Raw genomic sequence first — 21,262 nt, 5'->3', positions numbered from 1 at the left:
TTAAAAGTGTTACTTTTTCAATAAAGTACACTGACAAGTCAGAAACAAAATTGTAGACATGACTGAAAATAAAGGCCTCAAAAGAATGATTCACAAATAAAAAATGATAGCAAATATGTATGAAATGGTTTCTATGTGTCAGACATTAATCCATTTAGTGCTCTCAACCACCCTATGAAGTAGAGACTATTTTTATTTTTTATCTCCGTTTTACAGATAAGGAAACAGAGACACAGGAAGCTTGCAAAACTTGCTCAAGATAGGTGGCTGGTGAATTTCAGAGCTGGAAGGGGAAGCCAGGCAGTCTGGCTCTAGGTTCTGTGACTTTACAATCTGTGCTACTTCTCAAGGAATACACGTGTCCAAAAACCAAAACCAAACCCAAACACTCACCTTCCCAGTAAACAGATGAAGCGAACTTCAAACAACAAGGAGACTGTTCTGTCATGAACTGACTCCTATTGCAAATATAATAAAAACATATAGAAACTAGTCCCAGAGAGCTAACCCAGTATATAATTATGACTCAAAGAAATTCCAAGTTTTAATAGTAATTTGAACTCTTAAGCAAATAAACAAGAAGTTAATTTTTTTTCTTTGCAATTGTCTAAAGTCAATCCAATAAATCTTTATTTAGTCCAAACTAAGAGCCAGGAAGAAAGTGAGCTGGTGGACCACAAAGAAGCCCACAAAGCTGGTGCAAACACAGATATCAGCTTCAATAAGGCAAACACACTTTCAGTGATGCATCAATAGGCTTCCTGCTGTATTTTTGATGCGTTATAAAGAAGTCAACTGTTTAGTACTTGGAAAATTGATTTAGAACTAAATTGGGAGAGTGATGAACTAACTTCTATCAAATCTAAACATATGATCTATAATCCAGCTCAGACTCGTGTACAGGATATCACACTGATGGACACAGCACAGGCTCACAGCCATTAGCATGAATAAGTTTTCTGTAATTCTCAATATTTGCATATCCCTCAGCTAATAATAAAATTCATCTCTTTTAAACATTCATATTGCTGCTGCCAAGTCAAATTTGTAATCAATTTGAGTTTTATATATTTTACCCTCATTTGAATATTATAAAACCAAGAAGTAGATGGAGAATAAAATGAAAGAGCAAATGTACAGCACAATCTTGCATTAATTTATAGTTCTTAAAAAAATACATGGAGAGGAAGGGCAAGGAGTAAAACGAGTGAAAGTGTATGCCATGACAGCACAAAAACTGTACTGTGGCATCCATCCAGTATATGAGCAGAGTGAACCAGATTCCATTTTTAAAACTAGCCTCCGTATGGTCCTATTCCCTCCAAATGCACTGTGTTGTTGTGTATACACTTGTCACCTTCCCCCAAGTTTTTCATTCATTCGAGTTCATTTGATTACCGTGCTTTGTACATTAACAAAACCAGATAATCTCTCAGGGTAAGAAAAAGAATTAGTTTTTGCCTCCTTACTAACTCTTCCACCCTTCCCTAACCAGTACTCTCCCAGTTCACCAGATACTGGAAGAGATCCTGTACATCCAGTTGCCTGTGAGAGGAAGAAGACAAGATTCAGCAATGTTGTAAAGCAAAATATTGGTCCTCCAACAATGTTCACATACTAATCCCCAGAATCTGTGAATGTGTTATTCTACATGGCAAAGGGGACTTTGTAGATGTGATTAAGTTAAGAGTTTTGAGATGGGGCGATTATCCTGGATTATCCAGATGGGTTCCACATAGTCCCAAGGGTTCTCATAAGTTAAAGAGAGACACAAGAAAGTCAGTCAGAAAGGAAAGGTGATGACAGAAGCAGAGGTAGGGTTGAGAGAGAGGGGGTGAGGGGGGCAGTGCAGATTGTACATTACTGGCTTTGAAAGCAGAGGACATGCGTTAATGAATGTCGGCAGCTTCTAGAGGCTAGAAAAGGCAAGAAAACAGATCCCTCCACCCCCCTGGACCTTTTGGGAGGAGCTTGCCCCAGCCAACACCTTCACTTTGGCCCAGTGAAACCCATTTTGGATTTTGGAGCTCCAGAACAATAATATAACAAATTTGTGCCATTGTAAATTACTACTTTTGTGGTAATTTGTTACAGCAGCAATAGGAAGCTAATGGAAGCATCCACTCTACACGTACATACACCTGTCCATGTCAGAATTTACTACATGGTAGATTCTTTCTAAACATCTTTATTTATTTATTTATTTTTTTAATTTGAGAGAGAGAGAGAGAGAGAGAGAGAGAGAGAGAGAGAGAGCGCGCGCACATGGATGGGGGAGAGTGCAGAGGGAGAGAGAGAATCCCAAGCAGGCTCCATGCTCAGTGTGGAGCCCAACGCAGGGCTCAATCCCACACCCCTGGAATCATGACCTGAGCTAAATCAAGAGTCAGATGCTCAACCAACTGAGCCACCCAGGCACTCCAGTAGATCCTTTTTAAGTCATATTTTAGTTCCAGGTCCCCCAAATCACACAGATTTATATACACAAACCACCTTGTGATAGAAACATCTTTGAAGTTATTCTTCATGCCCCAAAGAAGAAATGCCCATCTACTTATAGATAAGACTAAGTTTAAATGTCCATTTAGATTTTAATCTCTCTGAGTAAAAGAACTGCCCTTTCTAATTGTAGTAATGTATTATCATATAGACTTGTCCTGTTTTATGCAGCTCCTAGCGTCTCACAAGAAGTACTTCTGGTACTAAAGCAGTTAAGAACAAATAGAATTTAGTCAGAAATTAGATAATTATTAGTACAGTAATATTGCCAGTTTTGGGTATATTTGGACACTTAATCATATTGCTATTAAATATTTCAAATTAATTGCTTAGTGTAGTTAAAGAATTGCCCAGTTAAAAAATCAATAATTGAATAAAATGACTTAAATTTCTTTGAAATGGTCAAATAAATTAGAACCATTAAATGCCTATCAATGGTGCATAGTTTTACAACTTAGGTCTCATGTTAGACATTTCCCTAGCATAATCAAACGTATATTGCATTATAACAATGAAAACTGCCTGTTAATGAGTATTGATTATGTGGTAAGCATTTTGCACGTATTCTTATACACCTACATTTTACATCTAATTCTTACAGCGACCGTATCTGATCGGTGGTATTATTTCCATTCAACTGATGAAGAAAGTAACATTTAAAAGATAAAATCATCTAGTAAGTGGCTGAGCCTAGAATTGAGTTCAAGTATTTCTGAACTACCTGTTCAACTCTACACAGTCTCTCATGTAAATATTTTTAATTAAAATATAACATTTTATTATAAAATACATTTTAATTAAGGCTATGAATCCTTTCTGCTTCCTAAACATCTATACACAAATCCTTTCTAAACATTTATTTTAGTGCATGTAGGGATAAGTCAAGGGGAAACCAATAAAGTTGAATTTCTATGACTCTAATTGGTTCTTTTTTCATCCTTATAAGCTTGGGTTTAGAATTAGAAATCGAAGTGTATTCCTCAATTATATTTCTTTGGTCACTACAGAGATCAAACTTGAGATGGGGTTAGGTATCGATCCACGCAAACAGGGAAATGACAGACTTGACTACAAGGGAAGAGAAATGCAAAGCAAGGGCCACTGCTCTAATTTTCTCTTGATCAGTTCTGCTCCAGGGCATGGCAGGTGGTGTCCTGCTTCCACCACAGTGTCCTCTTGTTTGAATCTGCATCCCAAGTATACAATAAAAGTATCTGATAAACTCTCTTCCTAAGGCTTTAGTCGTGCAGTTAGTAAACATCTACCACCCATCTACCATGAGCCAAGCACAGTGCTCAAGGCTGGGCATGACCTAATCACCATTATATTCAGTCCTGCTCTACTTGAAGAGAGAAGAAAAGAAAAAAACCAGAGAGCTTCTCAGGAAATACAGTATTCTAAGAAGTGTTGATTTGGCCTTATCTCTAAAAACAGCAATACAACAGGTTGCATCATTTCAACATGCTGACTTCTGAATAAAACCAGCTCCCAGATGGCTCAGCCTGCTAAGGAAGCTGGCTTGACTGAAGACACACCAAATGTAGTTCTCTTTAGGTGGGGAATCTTGAGGAACTTGGTGGCACACACTCCATATCCCCACCCCCAAAACCATATTTGTTTATATGGAGATGACATAAGATGGATCAAGCTCAATCCTATTTGATGGGGTTAAAGAGCCACTTGTAGCCCACCACAGGCTCAATTTCCCTTTAGATTTCCCCCACTTAACCTGGGCAGTGAGTAGCTCCCTCCACTGTGCTCTCCCACCACTTAAAAATTACACTTCGATTTGCATGACATTACATTTTAGTGTATCTTTGAAGTTCCTCTGCCTGCCATATCCCCGCCCACCCTCCCACCTCCTACTGGGCTTCTGTCACCTTCCACCAACATGCAAGTTCCCCCAGCACAGGACAGAGCTAAGTTAATTTTGTAAACCTGTTTTACTCCAGGTTCTGTCTTGGGCTCTTATCCATCAGGAGGCAGACCCACACGCAGATCAACCATCCACTCTGGACCCAGAAGGCCCAATATTATTCTATCTCTGACATTCACTTTTGACTTTAAGCAAATTGCTTAACTTTCCTAAGCCTCTTTCTTCTTCCCTCTATCATGGGAATGATAACAGAACCTAGTGATTGCCTGTGAGGACTGAAGGAGATCTTATAAAGTAGTTTACATAATATCTTGCACACAGTAAATAATAAATGGTCACTAGCTGCCAGTCACCCTAGGTGTTATATCTCCTGCATGTAATTATGCAGGTAATCTGAGCTGGTACAAGTCTAAGAATAAAAAAAGTTATGAAATTTCCCAAGGATCAAAGCTATAAGGAGAAAGGATAGGACTTGACTCTGATCCACCTAAATCTAAAGCCTTCTGTAAGGATATTCCATTCCTCTTTATAAACCTGGTATCTACCACGTTTCCTGAAACAAAGAGAGCACAGTAAATCATGAAGGAATGGAACTACACGATGAGATTCAAGCAAAGAAGATGGCATAGCCCTACTCATATGGCCACAGGCATGGAGAAAATATGTAAAGGAGAAGAAATTACTAACTCAATGAATATGATATTCAAACTGTATCTTGACACTAGCTCATGAACTGGTTCAGCAGCAAGCAACAAGGCAGTCCTCTGAAAACGTAAAGCTCATGAAAACCACCCTTGTATACAGATCAGCTGTTTCCTCCCAAAAAAACATTCCCCACATTTCCCCCTCTTCTACGTAATTTAGGTAAAGCCATGAAACCATCAGTCAGTTATTTAACATTTTTCATTTCCCTATGCAACTTCTGAACGGTTTGCATGGTGCAGTGAGCCATGGTCTGGACCAGCCAGGTGGTGAGGATGCAGCCACTCCCTGAGTCTCTGCTGCCCTGTGGCTGCCTGCTACAGGCAAGGAGAAGGGTCTTGGATTTTTCTCACCTGTGATCCATTACACTGTTGCTCTGCTAGGTAACTTTGCCTTGCTATGTACCTCTACTAAATACCTCTACTAAGTACCTTTATTTAGGTGTTAAATAACCCCTAAATAGAGGTGTTGCTATATTCATTTAATCTGAATGTAGGTATTCTTCCTACTTGAGTATTCCTTTTATTTAAATTGAATTCCATCCTTTTCTTCCAAAAGTCTCTATTGCAGAAAATCCCCAAATTTCATGTCATTCTACATTATTCCATGTCTGCTTGAGTTGCTACCTTTTTGATACAACTTTTCCTCACTATTTTCTAAAGTACTCCTTTTTTATTCCCACTGCTTCATTACTGCTTTTCCTTTTCACAAACTCCCTGTGATTGCCCATCTCCAAATCTCCTTTACGTGTGGCTCGTTTACTAGTGGGCAGTACCTTTGTGAAGAGAATATCTTCCATCTTCTTTCTGGTTGTTTTTGTTTGTTTGTTTGTTTGTTTGTTTGTTTTAGTTAGGCTAGAACTTGAAAAATGGCAAGCAAATGTAATCACTTCTTAACCACAGAGAGATAGTCATCAAAGTCAGTCTGTGATTAGCAGCAAATGTGTGTGCCTCTGAAAGGCAGTGCAGGAACAGACTAGTTAACATGTCCATCAGCACCTCTAAAACTGTCAGGACCTCCAGATTACACAAAGTGACTTCATTCTGAGGTCAGAGCAATTTGTTGGTAGATGGAGATGAGTCATGCATACTAGCTTAGAATCTGTCTTCCCTAAAATGGTCCATTTTTTCTCTCATCGGTTTTGTAAAAATCCATATGAAGCTAGTTCATGTATACTGAACTGTTGAGTTCCAAGTATGTTAAGGGCACTCAACAGGTCAAAAAATGAGCCACAGTAATATAATGGAGATGCTGAACCTTTACTAATTTGCAGCTTTGAGAAACATCCCGTGGTGTGCCCATCTTTAAGTGGTTTGTTTGTAGGAGGCAGAGGTAGGGAAGTTAATTACTTCCCGACTATGACTTTAACTCATTTCTGTGCCAGTTGCATTCTGGAACAGCCAGAGGTTTCTGGATCTGTTTTTAGGAATTCCCCGATACTTCGCCCTCTTTCTAACTCTCACCTCTCTTCTAAGGTTAGCATGTGACAAAGGATATTAAAAGAAAGCCCAAATCATCAAATTCTGACTCTCACCAATTTAGACAACTGATGCTGTGGCAGCTTTTCTCCTACTAATCACCCTTTTCCTTTGAGTAATAAAATATATTTAAGCCTTTGTCTTACAGAAATTTAGTCTCCAAATTTACACCAACTCTTTTCAATGACCTTAAGGAAGTCTTTGTTTAAAAGTGCTTTCTCTGCCTAAGTCTACAAACTACAGTATCCTTTGATATGTTATTTTTTCTTTTAAAACTAATGGCCGATAGGCTTGATCAAAAAAGGGAAACCACACTAATTCTACGTACTTTCTTTACTGAACATTATTTGGAAAAGCTAAGCAGTCGAGGGAAAAGAGAAAATGCTTCAATAATGTAACATACTGCTTGGTGAATAACTGACTCCTCTGGAAATAAATTCTGTCTTCCAGAGCAGTGATGTTCTTAGAAAAATTCCACTTTCTAAGAAAATGAATACTTTCAAAACGATGTGGGCTTTAATCATTTAACCTTGGGTAAGATGACAAAAATGCTAATGTTCAGCAGAAATGTTATGAATCTGGGGCACCTGGGTGGCTCAGTAGGTTAAGTGTGCAACTTCGGTTCAGGTCATTATCTCACAACTTGAGTTTGAGACTCACATCAGGCTCTGTGCTGACAGCTCAGAGCCTGGAGCCTGCTTTGGATTCTGTGTCTCTGTCTCTCTCTGCCCATCCCCACTTGTGCTCTGTCTCTCTCTCTCTCAAAAATAAACATTAAAAAAAAAGAAATGTTATGAATCCATGTTTTTCTTACAAAAGCTATAGGTTCTACTAATGTGCTCTAAATTGAAAGGTAATTTGCATCTTGTTCAAATGTTTGTATCGTAACAACTACTTTCTCATTACTGTCCCTATAATTGTAGGGGGCGCTAAAAATGCTCTCTATATTTTGAAGTCTTTTAAATATAGAACAGGGATGTTTATAAAGTGTAATAATTTTAATGTATCAAAACTTTGAATCGGTCGGGTCCTAGGTTATTCTGTCACCAACAATTAACGTGACCTACATGCCCTTTGCATATAAATGTGGACTGTAACTTCAAAAGAAAAAGATGATGTCAGTTTCCTAATGATATGCAGGTACTAGGGACAGTCCAAAGAGGGGAAGTAATTTAATAGTCTGCCCTGCTTAAGATACACATGAAGTACATAGTTAGCCAGTCTCATCATCCCTTAATTTATTTATACTTATTTATCTTTAAAAATTTGGCATTGGCATTTGTTTCTTTTCCCTTAGAGTCAAAACCTAATCTTCTAAGTGCACCATAAGTGGAGCAACTCAGTTTATGCTGCTTATTTCACTCTTGTTTTTAAAGGGTGAAGTGTAAAAATCACTCTTTAAATGTTATCCAGATTAAAACTTGCTCTTTTCTATGCATATTAAAACAGTAACAAAAAAAAAAAAAGACAGTAACATCTGTGAACAACAAAGAATTTAATTAAAACTTGCAAACAAAAGATTTCCTAGGCCAATGGTATTTTAGATCAAGCGTACGAGAAGGTGAGAGGTGGGAAGTTGGGGGGAGTGAATTGTAAGAAGCAATTTTAAAATTATATATTGGGCCTCATTGTAAAATTCCATATGAAGCTTTAAATTGGATTAAGTTCCCCAGACTATTTCTTTTAGACACCAAAAGTCTTGGGCAGATGGACAAGTCATTTCAGCTTAGTGTGACCTGCCACTGTATTAGGACACCTCACCTGATAGGGAAGAACTCAGACTGTAAACTTAAGCAACTCCTTGTTTGTCAGCAATTACTATTTTAAAAATTTTAGACATGTAACCACAACTGCAGGCCATCAACCACTGGCCAGGAGCTCAGCACCGGTTTCCATCTCTTAAGTCTTTTGTTTGCCTGCATAACCGTATCTACCATGATTTCAGTCAGTTTCTCTTAGCTTCATCAGTTTACAAAATGGCCATCACAAAGTGGCCAGAAATGCTCTTTATGTGCCCTATTTGGGAGTAGGAGGAGTCTAAAGCATTTCTAAGAATGATCTGCTCGTGCTTTCCGTAACAATGAGTGGCAGAGCCTTTCCTAACATTCTTGCAGAAGTGGTTGTTGCATTTTTATTATTATTCGGAACTAAAATTCCTAGATTCCCAAGACATAAATGGACAGTCGAGATGAAAACAGCTAACTGTTTGTTTTAACGTTTGACATCACAACGTATACACAGTGGATGACCATTAAGCATTTATCAAATGAATTTGTCTTGAAATAATAGTGCAAGATCCAGTGCCCATCTTTCCATAGTTCCTGTTGATAGATTTTGTTACTTTCTCTCTTTTACTTCTTTTTAAAGAGTAGAAAACAAGTTCCTAATTCTGCAACAGAAGATATTTAAGCAGCCTGGAGATGTGAAAGTTGGGATTACAGCTTCCAGGAGGGAGCAAAAATAAACTTCTTGCCTGTGAACCCGTGAGTCTCCCACAATGAAATCCAGCTCATCACCAAAACTGCTCCACAGGACACCGCATGAGCAAGTGAAAATTAGAACTGCACAAGAATGTTTGCTTGGAAAGTAAAACCAGTCAACTTTGGGCTTTCTGCCAAATTCAATTTCTGCCAGGAATTCTTCTGTTATTACATATCTGCAGAAAGCAATTAGAAAAATTTTATAGCTAAAAAATTCCAGATATATTTATGTCTCCATCGCAGTTCAGTCCAGAAGAAAAGAACTAGCCTTCTCAGGCCAGAGGGCTAAGAGCAGGATTACAGACAGAACACGCAGACACTGATGCACACTCACATTTTTCCTTGGAGGAACATCTAATCACAAGTGGTATCCTATTTGCTTTCTGAGATCTAGGAGAAGGACCTCAGTAGGTATTCAGGGTGTCCCAGTGCACTTCTGAGATGGAAGGTTGCCAAGAAAAGCAGATGTGACAGAAAGCCCTACGTCCCATTCACCAGCAGTGCAGGGCCTGAGGAAAACATCATAAACCTCACCAAGCCTGACACTTGCCATTACAGAAAGTATCTCAGAAGGAGGAATTAAAAATGTTGATGCTTTGCAGCACGCTCTGCCTTATTCTTTATAAACTGAGCATGGAGTTGGTGAATAGCTTAGACCAGACGCATCTGCTCTATCATTTTCAGTCTCCTGAAAAATTCCTGACACCCAACCATATCTAGTTTCTTGGGCTCCATCCCCAGTCTTCTGTTTTTGTCTCACCACACACACTCCATCAGCTCTCGGCTTCATCTCTGTTAAGCCAAGGGCATATCTCTAGTGACTATCTAAGCCCTAATTTTTTGTTAAACATTTTAAAATTCAACATAGCCCTTTTCTAAAAAGCATTACTCACAAACCTGTTTCTATTCTCAAATTTTCCAGATGTATATTAGAATAGAGAACATCTGGGGTTCTCGGGAATAATGGTAAATGTGATAAGGAGTCAATATTTATATATTATATATTATGTATTATATATTATATAATGAGAGAGGCATCCTGGGAATGGGAGTACAAATAATACATCAGAGGAAAATGTTGAATTGGTTTCTGGTGAGATAAATTTAGCTCAAGAATGTGGGGACAAATGAAACAGAGAGGGGTCAATGAAAACTCTACTGTTGCAGCTGACAATGGGGCCCCAGTTGAGTGGGCATCAGGTCTAAAGCATGTTTCTTTAAGATCTTAGACCTATCCCTGAAGCCTGGATTCAGGAGCCCTTAACTCCAGGTATCCAACACTCCTGAGTTGTTCTGGGCCTTAGTTTGAAATGCAGGCATGATGTCCATCACAGGCTCCAATCCCACCTTGTTTCTAGTCCTCCTTACTTCTGACCTTGCCATTTCTTTTCCTATTTATAGCTTAGCTACATTCCTCAAATCTGATGCATTGCACCTTTCATTGGCTCGTGATCTTTTGCTTTCTTTTCAGCTATTGGATTCTTGTTGGCCTTTGCTGCTTCAGATTCCCTTTGTAAACAGTCTGGTCCCTACAGCCCCATCTTTCAGTGCCTTCCCCCTCAGTGAGTGTTCTCCTTCCATCTTTATTCAGACACTGCAAGTGGATCCAAGTTATAGAGAGATGAGGCAAAGAATCTCTATGCCTCTATGAGGCATCTCTCATAGAGAGATGAGGCAGGATGTGTTGAAGATAGGAAGATTATGCTGAGGGCCAAGATCAGTTTTAGCTGAAAACAGAGAAAACTGTGGTCTAAGAGAATACTTTGAGAGTCCAAGAACTAAGTCAAAGTAATGAAAAGGTCCAGTAAGTGGCTGTGAGCAGCTCTATCAGAAAGGAGACAGAGTCATTAGGGTTGAGGTAGTTGAAGAGTTCGATTTCTTGAAGTAATGTGATGTTGACATCAAGAACAATAGGAAGGTTATTAGTTTCAAGTGTTGGAATTATTATAATAGAAAGAGGGCACTTAATAGCTTTCTACAACTCCAGAGAAGACAGAAATTTAATTTGAGCTGAAAAGTGCATCTCTGAAAGGTAAGGATGACTTTAACAACAGAACAACCTATTTTTTTTTTTTTTTTTTTAAATTTTTTTTTTTTTTTTTTCAACGTTTATTTATTTTTGGGACAGAGAGAGACAGAGCATGAACGGGGGAGGGGCAGAGAGAGAGGGAGACACAGAATCGGAAACAGGCTCCAGGCTCTGAGCCATCAGCCCAGAGCCCGACGCGGGGCTCGAACTCCCGGACTCGAACTCCCGGACCGCGAGATCGTGACCTGGCTGAAGTCGGACGCTTAACCGACTGCGCCACCCAGGCGCCCCCAGAACAACCTATTAAATCAGGTAGATGATTTTCTCTCGGAAACAGTTTTTAGTGTGGTGTTTTTCTGAATGTTCAGCATCTAGGAAAACTTGGTACCTTATTTTCTTATCTTGCTCTCTGGGAAAGAGATAATGGTTATGTTATACTAGCCTCATATATTAAATAATAATAATAATAATAACAAAAACAACAGTAACAGCAAAGGCTTATACAACACTTACCATGTACCAGGCACTATTGTAGTCATTTTACAAATATTAATTTATTTAATCCTTAAAACAACCCTATGAAATAGATATTAATAGTGTCTCTACTTTCAGATGAGGAAATAAGCACAAAGATATTAAATAATTTGCCCAAAGCCACCCAGGTGGAAGTGTAAGAGCCAGAATTCAAACCCAGGCAGTCTGGTTCCAAGGTCTGTGTTCAACTAATTAGGGTTCACCTGACAGCATTTTCTGACTTCCCAATAAAGTGTTATCTGGGGTTCATTTGGAACCTCTTTTGGCCCTCAGAGATGGTGTTTTTGTGATTCTGGTAAACTGAGGGCACTGCAATACATCTTAAGGATAATATACTAAGGAATATATTCCAGAGGTCTTTAATGGAAATGAGATTAAAAAAGAAGGAAGAGGAAAGGCAAAGAGAGAGAAGATATTGCATCACTTGAGAAATCTTTCTGATTTCAAGAACTATTCAGATTGATTAAAATGTAAAGATGATATCAAAAATGAAGTTTTACATATCAGCTCCTGGAACTTTTAACATAAATCTATCCAGGGGAGAAGAATCCTGTAGAAAATGTTTATGTTTATTATTATTATTGTTGTTGTTGTTGTTGTTGTCGTAAGGATGTTTGACACTTTCTTGATACAAATGTTTACAAAATTTTGTGTCAGGTTCAATGTTATGCAAAGAGTAAAAAGAAATGTCATTTTGGATGATATTGTGGTTATTGGTTCTTGTCTGAAGACTACTCTTCTTTATTTGAACATCCAAATGCACTTCAAGAATATGAAAGAAATGGAAGACAAATATGGAGACACCAGTAACACCACACTTTATAAAAAATAATATATAGAGATAAATATGAGCATAATGGACCATAATGGAAAGAAATGGTAATAACGTACTATAATGACACAGTCAAGAAACTGGGGCCAGTTGGGTTGAAATGGTGAGGTAAATGAAAAGAGGTGAACACTGAAGCCTGAGGTAATTTGTTGCTTCTATTTAAAGGGTGGACTATTAGAAAGTATAAATAGTAGTTTGGGGTTGATAACTGCAATAGCCGGACTAGATCTTTTCAGGAAAAAAAATGTAACTTAAATACAAACACATGCCTTCCTTTCATATTTCATTTCTCTGATATTTTACAAAGTTGGGGCTGTTGTCCAGTTCTGGATGACAGATGGATGATGATGCATCCTGAAATTATTCCCACTCCAGAATGAGTCAGTGACTGAAGCAGGAATGCACTAATACAGTTACATTCCTAAAAATATATGATTTTGAGTGCTCTGGGACTCAGAGGGCTAGCATAGTTTCTCCTGAAGAAGGTGGGGCTGTAATGAGGTTCTGTTCCCACTCTGAACATCTGGAAGGGTTCATAGGACAGAAGGAACTAAGCTGGCTGCTGATGGCCGTCACTTGTTCCTTTAGCATCCCTACCTCTAGCCCCTGTATTCTACCTGAAAACTGCTGCTGGGCTTTACCCTCATAGCAAACCAGCAGACTTCCCCCCTGTAGCAGGGAAATATCTTGGGATCCAACAGAAGCAGAGGCAGTGAATTTTATAAAGAGCTTGTAGCTGTAATTGACAACCTTTAATCACGTGAAAAAACTCACTTTATTCTTGTCCCTTCCCAGGGACAAGTTAGCAGTACAACCCTTGTGTGGAGAGTCAAAAATTCTAACTTAAAAAACAGATACATTAAAAGGTGACCCTTAGCTTTACAAAAAGTTTTTTCATTGTCTCCTTCAAGCTTTTATTTACCATTCCCTATGAACCTCGAATTATTTGACAAAAAGGCTTCCTGGCTAGATAAGGTAAAGCTGAGTTCTTATTATGACAGTACTGACTAAAAACAAACAAAATTACCGTAAACAACATAGACAGTGATAAAGCACCTAGGAGGTTATAATGTAATTCATCGGGAAATGGGACTCTACTTATCAAAATGTAACATACATAGCTAAAAAAAAACCAGCCACTTTATAATGTGAATTCTACCTACGTTTTATTTCAATGCAATTAACTTCCTATGAATTAAAAATTACATTAAATGATAATCAAACATTAGTTTATGTTAAGTCACATTCATTGAACTTTCAATGAAGAACACTGAGAACATGTTTGGAAATCATTTATAATGCTGGATTTTGCTTGTAAAATTAATGGTGATATGAATTTTTTTTTTAGCTCTTCAATGTTGGTAACTACCACGTTGACACATTTAGAAATACACATGCTGATCTATTCAGATTCTTTAGGAAGATGCTATTGGATTTTGTACAGAGATATTTCCCAAAATAAATTCTTTTAATATTACATTTATCTTAAATCATGTGTATGTCTAGAGCAATTTGGCAATTACTTACTTTTGAACCGTCAGATATATCTAAAGTGTTCAATTCACCAGGCAGCAGGATATATCCTGCATACGATTATAAGAATGTAGAAGACAGATCTACTTGAAGGTCTGCCAAAAAGAGCAGTGAAAAATCATGTGCCAATGACAAGACAGTGGGGGTGGGGGAAGAGTTCTTCTAACACAGAGGATGAGCAAACTTAAATGCTTAGTTAAATTAAAAAATAAAGCCATCATCATATTTTGAATTTTAACTAAATATGTGGACCAGGTCTCCTTTTACACAATTTTTCATAATTTTCTGAGAACAGGAAATGCAAAATAAAAAGCAACAAAAACCTACTGTTGGAAAAAAAGGACTTTATCAAGGTATACCTGGAAAGATATCCCACGTCATGGGGGTGGAGTGGGATTGGGTTGATGTTAATGGCGTAAAGCTTTGTGGAATGACATACAGCATGAAATAAAAGTCAAAAGAGTTGGTTTCTAGTTCTCTGTGCTTAAGAAGAGGTTACTAATTAATGTTCCTTTGCCTCAGTTTTCTTATCTAGAACTTAAAAGTGTTAAACCAAATAGTCACTGAGGTTCTTTGTGTCCTCTGTGTAATAAATTCATTTTATTCTTGACAATATTTTAAGAAGTACAGCTACTCTACCAGGAATTTGGATTATCTACTGTACTGCTCACTGGCAGATTATTTTTATGCCATCATTTAGGCTCATAAAGAGTCATTAAATATAGCTACACCATCATCTGTTGTATCTAAAGAGATACAAGTAATCATTGCATTTGCTGACTTTCAATGTTTTCAAGAAAATAAAATCTTTGCTTTTTTCCTTGTCTAATTGTTGTCCTTTGTGCTTTTACTGATTATACTGTACAAATAAAAAATACTCAGGTTAGTTAAATTTACAAGTGATGGATTCCAATGATTAGGAAAGTATATAGGATAAAAGTTTTACTCTGGAGTTCATAGGTAGCATTTCAAAGGAGAAGAGATTTTGTAGACATATGTGACATAATAAAAAATAAATGTTTAGTCTTTGTCCCTGGCTTCCAGCACACAGATCCTACAACTCTTGGAATCTCTTGGTTGGCAGTGTCTTTGGTATGCTAATGAGATGATTCTGGGTCTTCTGTGGGGGTTGGGGGAAAGTAGAAATGAGTTCTGGATAGGAGCTGATTGCCAGAAAAACAACCTAGTGATTAGGGAGTTGGAACATTCAACCCCACTTCCCACCTTTGAGAAGGGGAGAAGGGCTAGAAATCAAATTTAATAACCAATAGCCAATTATTTAGTTAATCATCCTACACAATGACATCTTAATAAAATCCCTAAACAACAGGGTTTGGTAAGCTTCCAAGTGTGTGAATGTGTTGACAGGTATGGAGCCCAGAGAGAGTGTGGTGCTCTGTGCCACTGTCTGCTGCCCCACTTTGCCCTATGCATCGCTTCTATTTGGCTGTTCCTGGGTTAGTGGAGAAAGTGGGGGGCAATCTGGGGTCTGCTCTAACTCTGCAAGTTAGTATGAAAACTGATTTAAATTGTATACTGAGTTGGTTTTAGAGAATTGGAGAATTGGTTGGTGTCAGAAAACACCACATATTTGTTGTCAGGAAAAAAAACAGTACAATATCTACACAATCCTATAAAGACCATGCATCTATATGGAATAAATCAGTGTTCTGCAAAAGTTGTTTCTGAATCAGAACAAGCCGAAGTTACCCACCACTCTGCAAGGGATGAGCCTGTAATTTGAATGAAGAAGTGTCTGTTTCAGAAGCAAAACAAACAATAAACAAATTACAACTTAATTTTCAAAGTGTAACTTTTGAATGCTTTCAGATAGGAGGTGGGAAGCAAATAAAAAGGACCATGTCATGTCAATTAAGTTCTGTTCCCCACAGATTGTTCAATCAAAATTTTGGCATTACAATGCCAGGAACTTATTACGTGTCTGCCCTGCTCTATAAATTACTGAATCTAGACATGACTCCCAGCTAGGAAACAGGTCTCACAAAATGGTCTCTTAGTGCCCAGAGTTGTGTATCTGTATGAGGGAAAGACAGAGAGAGACAGAGAGAAACAGAGAGGAGAGGAAATCGTTCCCAGTACCAAGCTTACTAGGAGAGTCTAACCCCAAATCATCATCATAAGTTATATTTTACCAAACAAGTAAAAAGAATACTGATGTGCATAAGTTGTTCGATTGTGGTAAATATGAGAGACAGAGCAGGGAAGCTGACTGAATAGTGACAGCTATCAGTGGTAGACAACTATAAATGATCTATGAAATTTGTGGGCTTTTTACCAAAAATAAACCAGAGGAAAGGCAACCAACCCTTTCTTCCTCTGTAATTATAGAAGACTTGAGGCCTGGGATGACATTTTTGCATGAACATCTTTTGAAGCAAAGCTCTCTCTGTTCACTGGAGAATGAATGCCTACTTTTAATTTTCAGGTTGGTGAAGGAGGCTATATCTTAAAGATGCCCAACATCAGATGAAAGCAGAAACATTTACTCCAAACTCCGGACTACAGTTTTCCCAAATGGCTGGCACTCTGCCAAATTTGCAGACATCCAAAATGCTCTCAAAAATAGGACTTGTTCATTTACATGTTAATACTAAGAAGGCCAAATACTCAAAGATGAGGCAGAGAAGTAGAGGAATATTTAAGCATAGAACTCAAGACTTCCTCATTTCTGATCCAATATTTTTGCCACTCAATGGTAATATCTTTAAAACTCCAGGGAGTTCCTGGGTGGCTCAGGTGGTAAGTGTCCGATTCGGCTCAGGTCATGATCTCACAGTTTGTGAGTTCGAGTCCCACATTGGGCTCTTTGCTGTTAGCACAGAACCTGCTTCAGAGCCTCTGTTCCCCTCTCTCTGCTCCTCTCCAGCCTGCAACCTCGCTCTCTCAAAAATAAACATTAAAAAAAACACTCAAAACAGGTGCTCTTTCATATTAAAAATCATGGCTTTGAATGTAGCTGAGGTAAATATTTTACTCCTTTGGCATTCTGCACATGAAATTTTCCAATAATTTAAACAACCTACAGCTCGTCAGTGACCAAATGGAGCTCTGGTAAAAATAAATATCTTTCAGTTCAGCACCAGCTGGCTATATTTAAACCCTGTATTATGTAATCTTAAAGTGTCCTTGCTTGTAGTTGGTGTCTTAAGATATTCTGTTATAATGCCTGTCCCAAATCACTTCAGTCTCTAACATCTAAACACTTAAGGCGCAACAGGACCAAATTAAAGTGTTCACAGGCAATCGAAGACAGAAAAAATCCATCTGAAACAGTATATAGGCCATGATGCCTTTAAAGTAAAATCTCAGTCTTCTCTCTTTAAGTTTGTAGTTACTATAATTAGGGCTGGCAGATCCAACTGGCAGTGCTTTCCTTAATTCTGCAAAACATCGAAGAACCTGATTCTTTAATCCTTACTCCTAGTAATACTCCCAAAGGAGATGAGACTAGCTCGGGCATGAAGTACAAAATCAAACTAATGCTGGAGAAAGAATAATTTTCAACCCATTCCTCTGAGCAAGCTGCAACAGTCGAAGATATTTTAAATTTTCCCTTCCCCTCACCAAATTCCAAGAAATACAGTTTATATTTTTTGGTATATTCATTGTGTATTTTACTAATTTACAGTCATAAAAGATACACTAATTTTTCAGTTTTCTTTTTTAGCTATAAATTATAGTTTTCACTCATGACTTTTTAGTTTCAAGTTTGGCTCATTATTCCTCAACACTACATATGAAACATGCTAACTCTCTGGCAGAGAGTAATATATGAAGCCTTAAATTTAACAATATAATGTTAAATATTGTCATAAAAACAAAATACAACTGAATATTTTCTTTTATAACAAGTTCAATTTGACCTGTGGTCTTCACTGATCTGTAACATATTCCAACCCAGGAAGTGGGTGTGTATCAACGACTATATTGCACATACCTTTGGTAATAGACTTAACCCCGAGTTCGTGAAAATGGCATGTATCTTCACAGACGAGTTTCCTCCCTTGTTTCACATACAGCAAATTTCCCAGTCCCCTGAAAGCGGTCGGTGGAGTGGAGGCCGGCTCCACTGAAGGGTCTATCAAGCAAGTAGATGGGACGGCTGAATTTATTTTAGCCCCGTGTCTAAAGGATGCAACTTGGCACCTATTTTTAGGAACTGAGCTCTGTCTAGGTGGGGCCTGAGTCAACTACTCTTTTCAGAAGTGTGTCTCTGAGGGCACTCTGGCTCGCAGTGTCCTCGGTAATGTATGCATGGTTTTAACACATGTGCAGTCAATCAAACTCCCTTCCGCAGCCAAGGCCATCAAGCCAATTCTCAACTTTGAAACAAAGCCTAAACAATAATCAGCACCAATGAGGAAAAGGAGGGACTAAAGGCCTTGAATTACTCCCATTGGTTTAAATAATTTTAATCTTTCAAGAGGTAAGAATATGAAAATAAACCATGTAGAAAAAGTTCCAGTGTATTCTGGTGGAATTAGTGTCCTCGGGAAGAGGAAGCATTATTTTTATTTAGAAAATGTTTTTCGATATGGAAAGTGTTTGCCTTTTGAGGTCTCATATGCAAGGCAAAACACTATTGTAGTGTTTGTATAAATAAAGAAAGTGCTCTTTTGGTTAAAAAAGTGAGGAAAGAAGGGGTAAGAAGACATTCTAGCTTAAAATCACTTGGCATGAGGAAGAACAGTCAGGGGAAGGAGTCACCTCACATGCTCCTGAGATAATAATATTGAATGTCCTTTGCTGCCGCCTTACTTACTCAGCATGACCTGACCTGGAAGAAAGTAGAAGTCACCAAGCATTGCTATTTGGTTCCATAATACCAATACTTAATACTTCCTAAGTAAATATAAAATAACCAGCTTCCCCTATCTCTCTTCTATTATTTTCCTAGTGCAGTGTTAAGTGGGATATTAATGGCATCACAGCAAACCCAAAAAGAGAGGATGTTTCCCTTTGACTTAAGGAAAACAGTTATATACTGTTTATTTTGTACAAAATGTTTACAAGTGAGCTATTTCTCATACTATTTACTAAGAAAAACCAGTATATACATTTTTCCATGTGCAATATTGATTTCTATTAAAAGTCAAGGAGTGATATCCCAGCTAATTAACTCTAAGAAAAGCCTTCTAAAATGGTATCCCTGTATGCTCCACAAGATCCTTCAGGGCCAGGAGCCAGTATAGTCCAATTATTTTAGAGTTGTGCTGTCCAGTACAGTGGCCATTAGGCACATGTGGCCATTTAAATTTTAACTGATTAAAATAAAATAAAATTTAAAATTCAGTTTCTCATTGTGGCATTTTTTAAATGTTTATTTATTTATTTTGAGAGAGAGAGAGTGCAGGGGAGGGGCAGAGAGAGAGGGAGAGAGAGAGAATCCTAAGCAGGCTCAGCACTGTCAATGCAGAGCCCGATACAGAGCCTGAACCCACAAATGGCAAGATCACGACCTGAGCTGAAATCAAATCAAGAGTCTGAAGCTGAGCTGTCTGAGCCACCCAAGCACCCTCGCACTAGCCACATTTTAAGTACTCAGTTGCCACATGTGGTTAGTGACTATGCATTAGTACAGATACAGCACATTTCCATTATTACAGAAAATCCTACAGACAATGCTGATTTAGAACACAGGATTTCACGGGTGCCTGGGTGGCTCAGTCGGTTAAGCGTCCGACTTCAGCTCAGGTCATGATCTCATGGTCTGTGAGTTCGAGCCCTGCGTGGGGCTCTGTGCTGACAGCTCAGAGCCTGGAGCCTGTTTCAGATTCTGTGTCTCCCTCTCTCTCTGACCCTCCCCCATTCATGCTCTGTCTCTCTCTGTCTCAAAAATAAATAAACGTTAAAAAAAAAATTAGAACAGAGGATTTCAACACAGCTTTGGTGTTCACCAAACTCTTGACCTGGCAAGTTTCCTATGTTGTGTAAGCTTCACTTCACTTATCTGTGATTAAACATGACTAAGTTTATTTACTTTAAATGGTTGCTTTGGAGATTAAATAACATATATAAAATATTTACCTCAGTCTAAATCTAGGACAAAATATTTATTTTAAAGGGATTCTTATTACTTTATCTCACTATATACTTAAAACGGCACTAGATCTAAAATCACAATAGTTCGACTTAAGTTATGAGGAGATGGATCCTCCAATGTGTATACAGTCAACTTTACTCTTATATTTGCATATAGATGCTAGTGATGCTTATGGTGGTTTTATTCTTTCCAAATGCTGTTAATTCCGCAAAGATGTGACTTATAGCTTCTTCATTTTCCCTCCTTATTCCAAACTACCTGCTTTCTTTTTTTTCCCCCTTTTCTCTTTTTTTTATATATATATATGAAATTTATTGACAAATTGGTTTCCATACAACACCCAGTGCTCATCCCAAAACGTGCCCTCCTCAATACCCATCACCCACCCTCTCCTCCCTCCCACCCCCCATCAACCCTCAGTTTGTTCTCAGTTTTTAACAGTCTCTTATGCTTTGGCTCTCTCCCACTCTAACCTCTTTTTTTTTTTTCCTTCCCCTCCCCCATGGGTTCCTGTTAAGTTTCTCAGGATCCACATAAGAGTGAAACCATACGGTATCTGTCTTTCTCTGTATGGCTTATTTCACTTAGCATCACACTCTCCAGTTCCATCCACGTTGCTACAAAAGGCCATATTTCATTTTTTCTCATTGCCACGTAATATTCCATTGTGTATATAAACCACAATTTCTTTATCCATTCATCAGTTGATGGACATTTAGGCTCTTTCCATAATTTGGCTATTGTTGAGAGTGCTGCTATGAACATTGGGGTACAAGTGCCCCTATGCATCAGTACTCCTGTATCCCTTGGATAAATTCCTAGCAGTGCTATTGCTGGGTCATAGGGTAGGTCTATTTTTAATTTTCTGAGGAACCTCCACACTGCTTTCCAGAGCGGCTGCACCAATTTGCATTCCCACCAACAGTGCAAGAGGGTTCCCGTTTCTCCACATCCTCGCCAGCATCTATAGTCTCCTGATTTGTTCATTTTGGCCACTCAAACTACCTGCTTTCTCATTCCACTGAGTGACATATTTTTTCAATTGTTCTTTATATTTCACTTATGATAACCTTTCTTCAAATTTCCTCTTTTAATCCTTTCAGCAAAGGAATATATTTGATTTAAATGCATGCACATAAATAAAAGTTTTTTTTCATATTTTTCTCATTATAATTTCTAATGCTTATAATCATCTCAAAACACAATGATTATACATTGTTAAAAGAAAAAAAAAT

General features: G+C 38.1%; 1 protein-coding gene across 3 annotated transcripts in view; it reads right to left on the bottom strand.

Annotated features, from left to right (window-relative positions):
* XIRP2 (xin actin binding repeat containing 2) overlaps positions 1-21,262 on the bottom strand; it is a 693,081-nt gene that overhangs the window by 56,396 nt on the left and 615,423 nt on the right. The window contains exon 1 of one of the 3 annotated variants that reach the window (XM_011285335.3): positions 17,922-18,173. The exons of the other annotated variants lie outside the window; for them this stretch is intronic. The gene's annotated coding sequence lies outside the window, so the exon portion shown is untranslated. Of the gene's footprint in view, positions 1-17,921; positions 18,174-21,262 lie in introns of those variants that run through there. 3 annotated transcript variants of the gene reach the window in all.

Source organism: Felis catus, chromosome C1 (assembly GCF_018350175.1).
Source record: "Felis catus isolate Fca126 chromosome C1, F.catus_Fca126_mat1.0, whole genome shotgun sequence".
Lineage (NCBI taxonomy): Eukaryota > Metazoa > Chordata > Mammalia > Carnivora > Felidae > Felis > Felis catus.
Note: the sequence above shows the minus strand (reverse complement) of the source record. Positions and strands in the feature narration are given on the sequence as shown.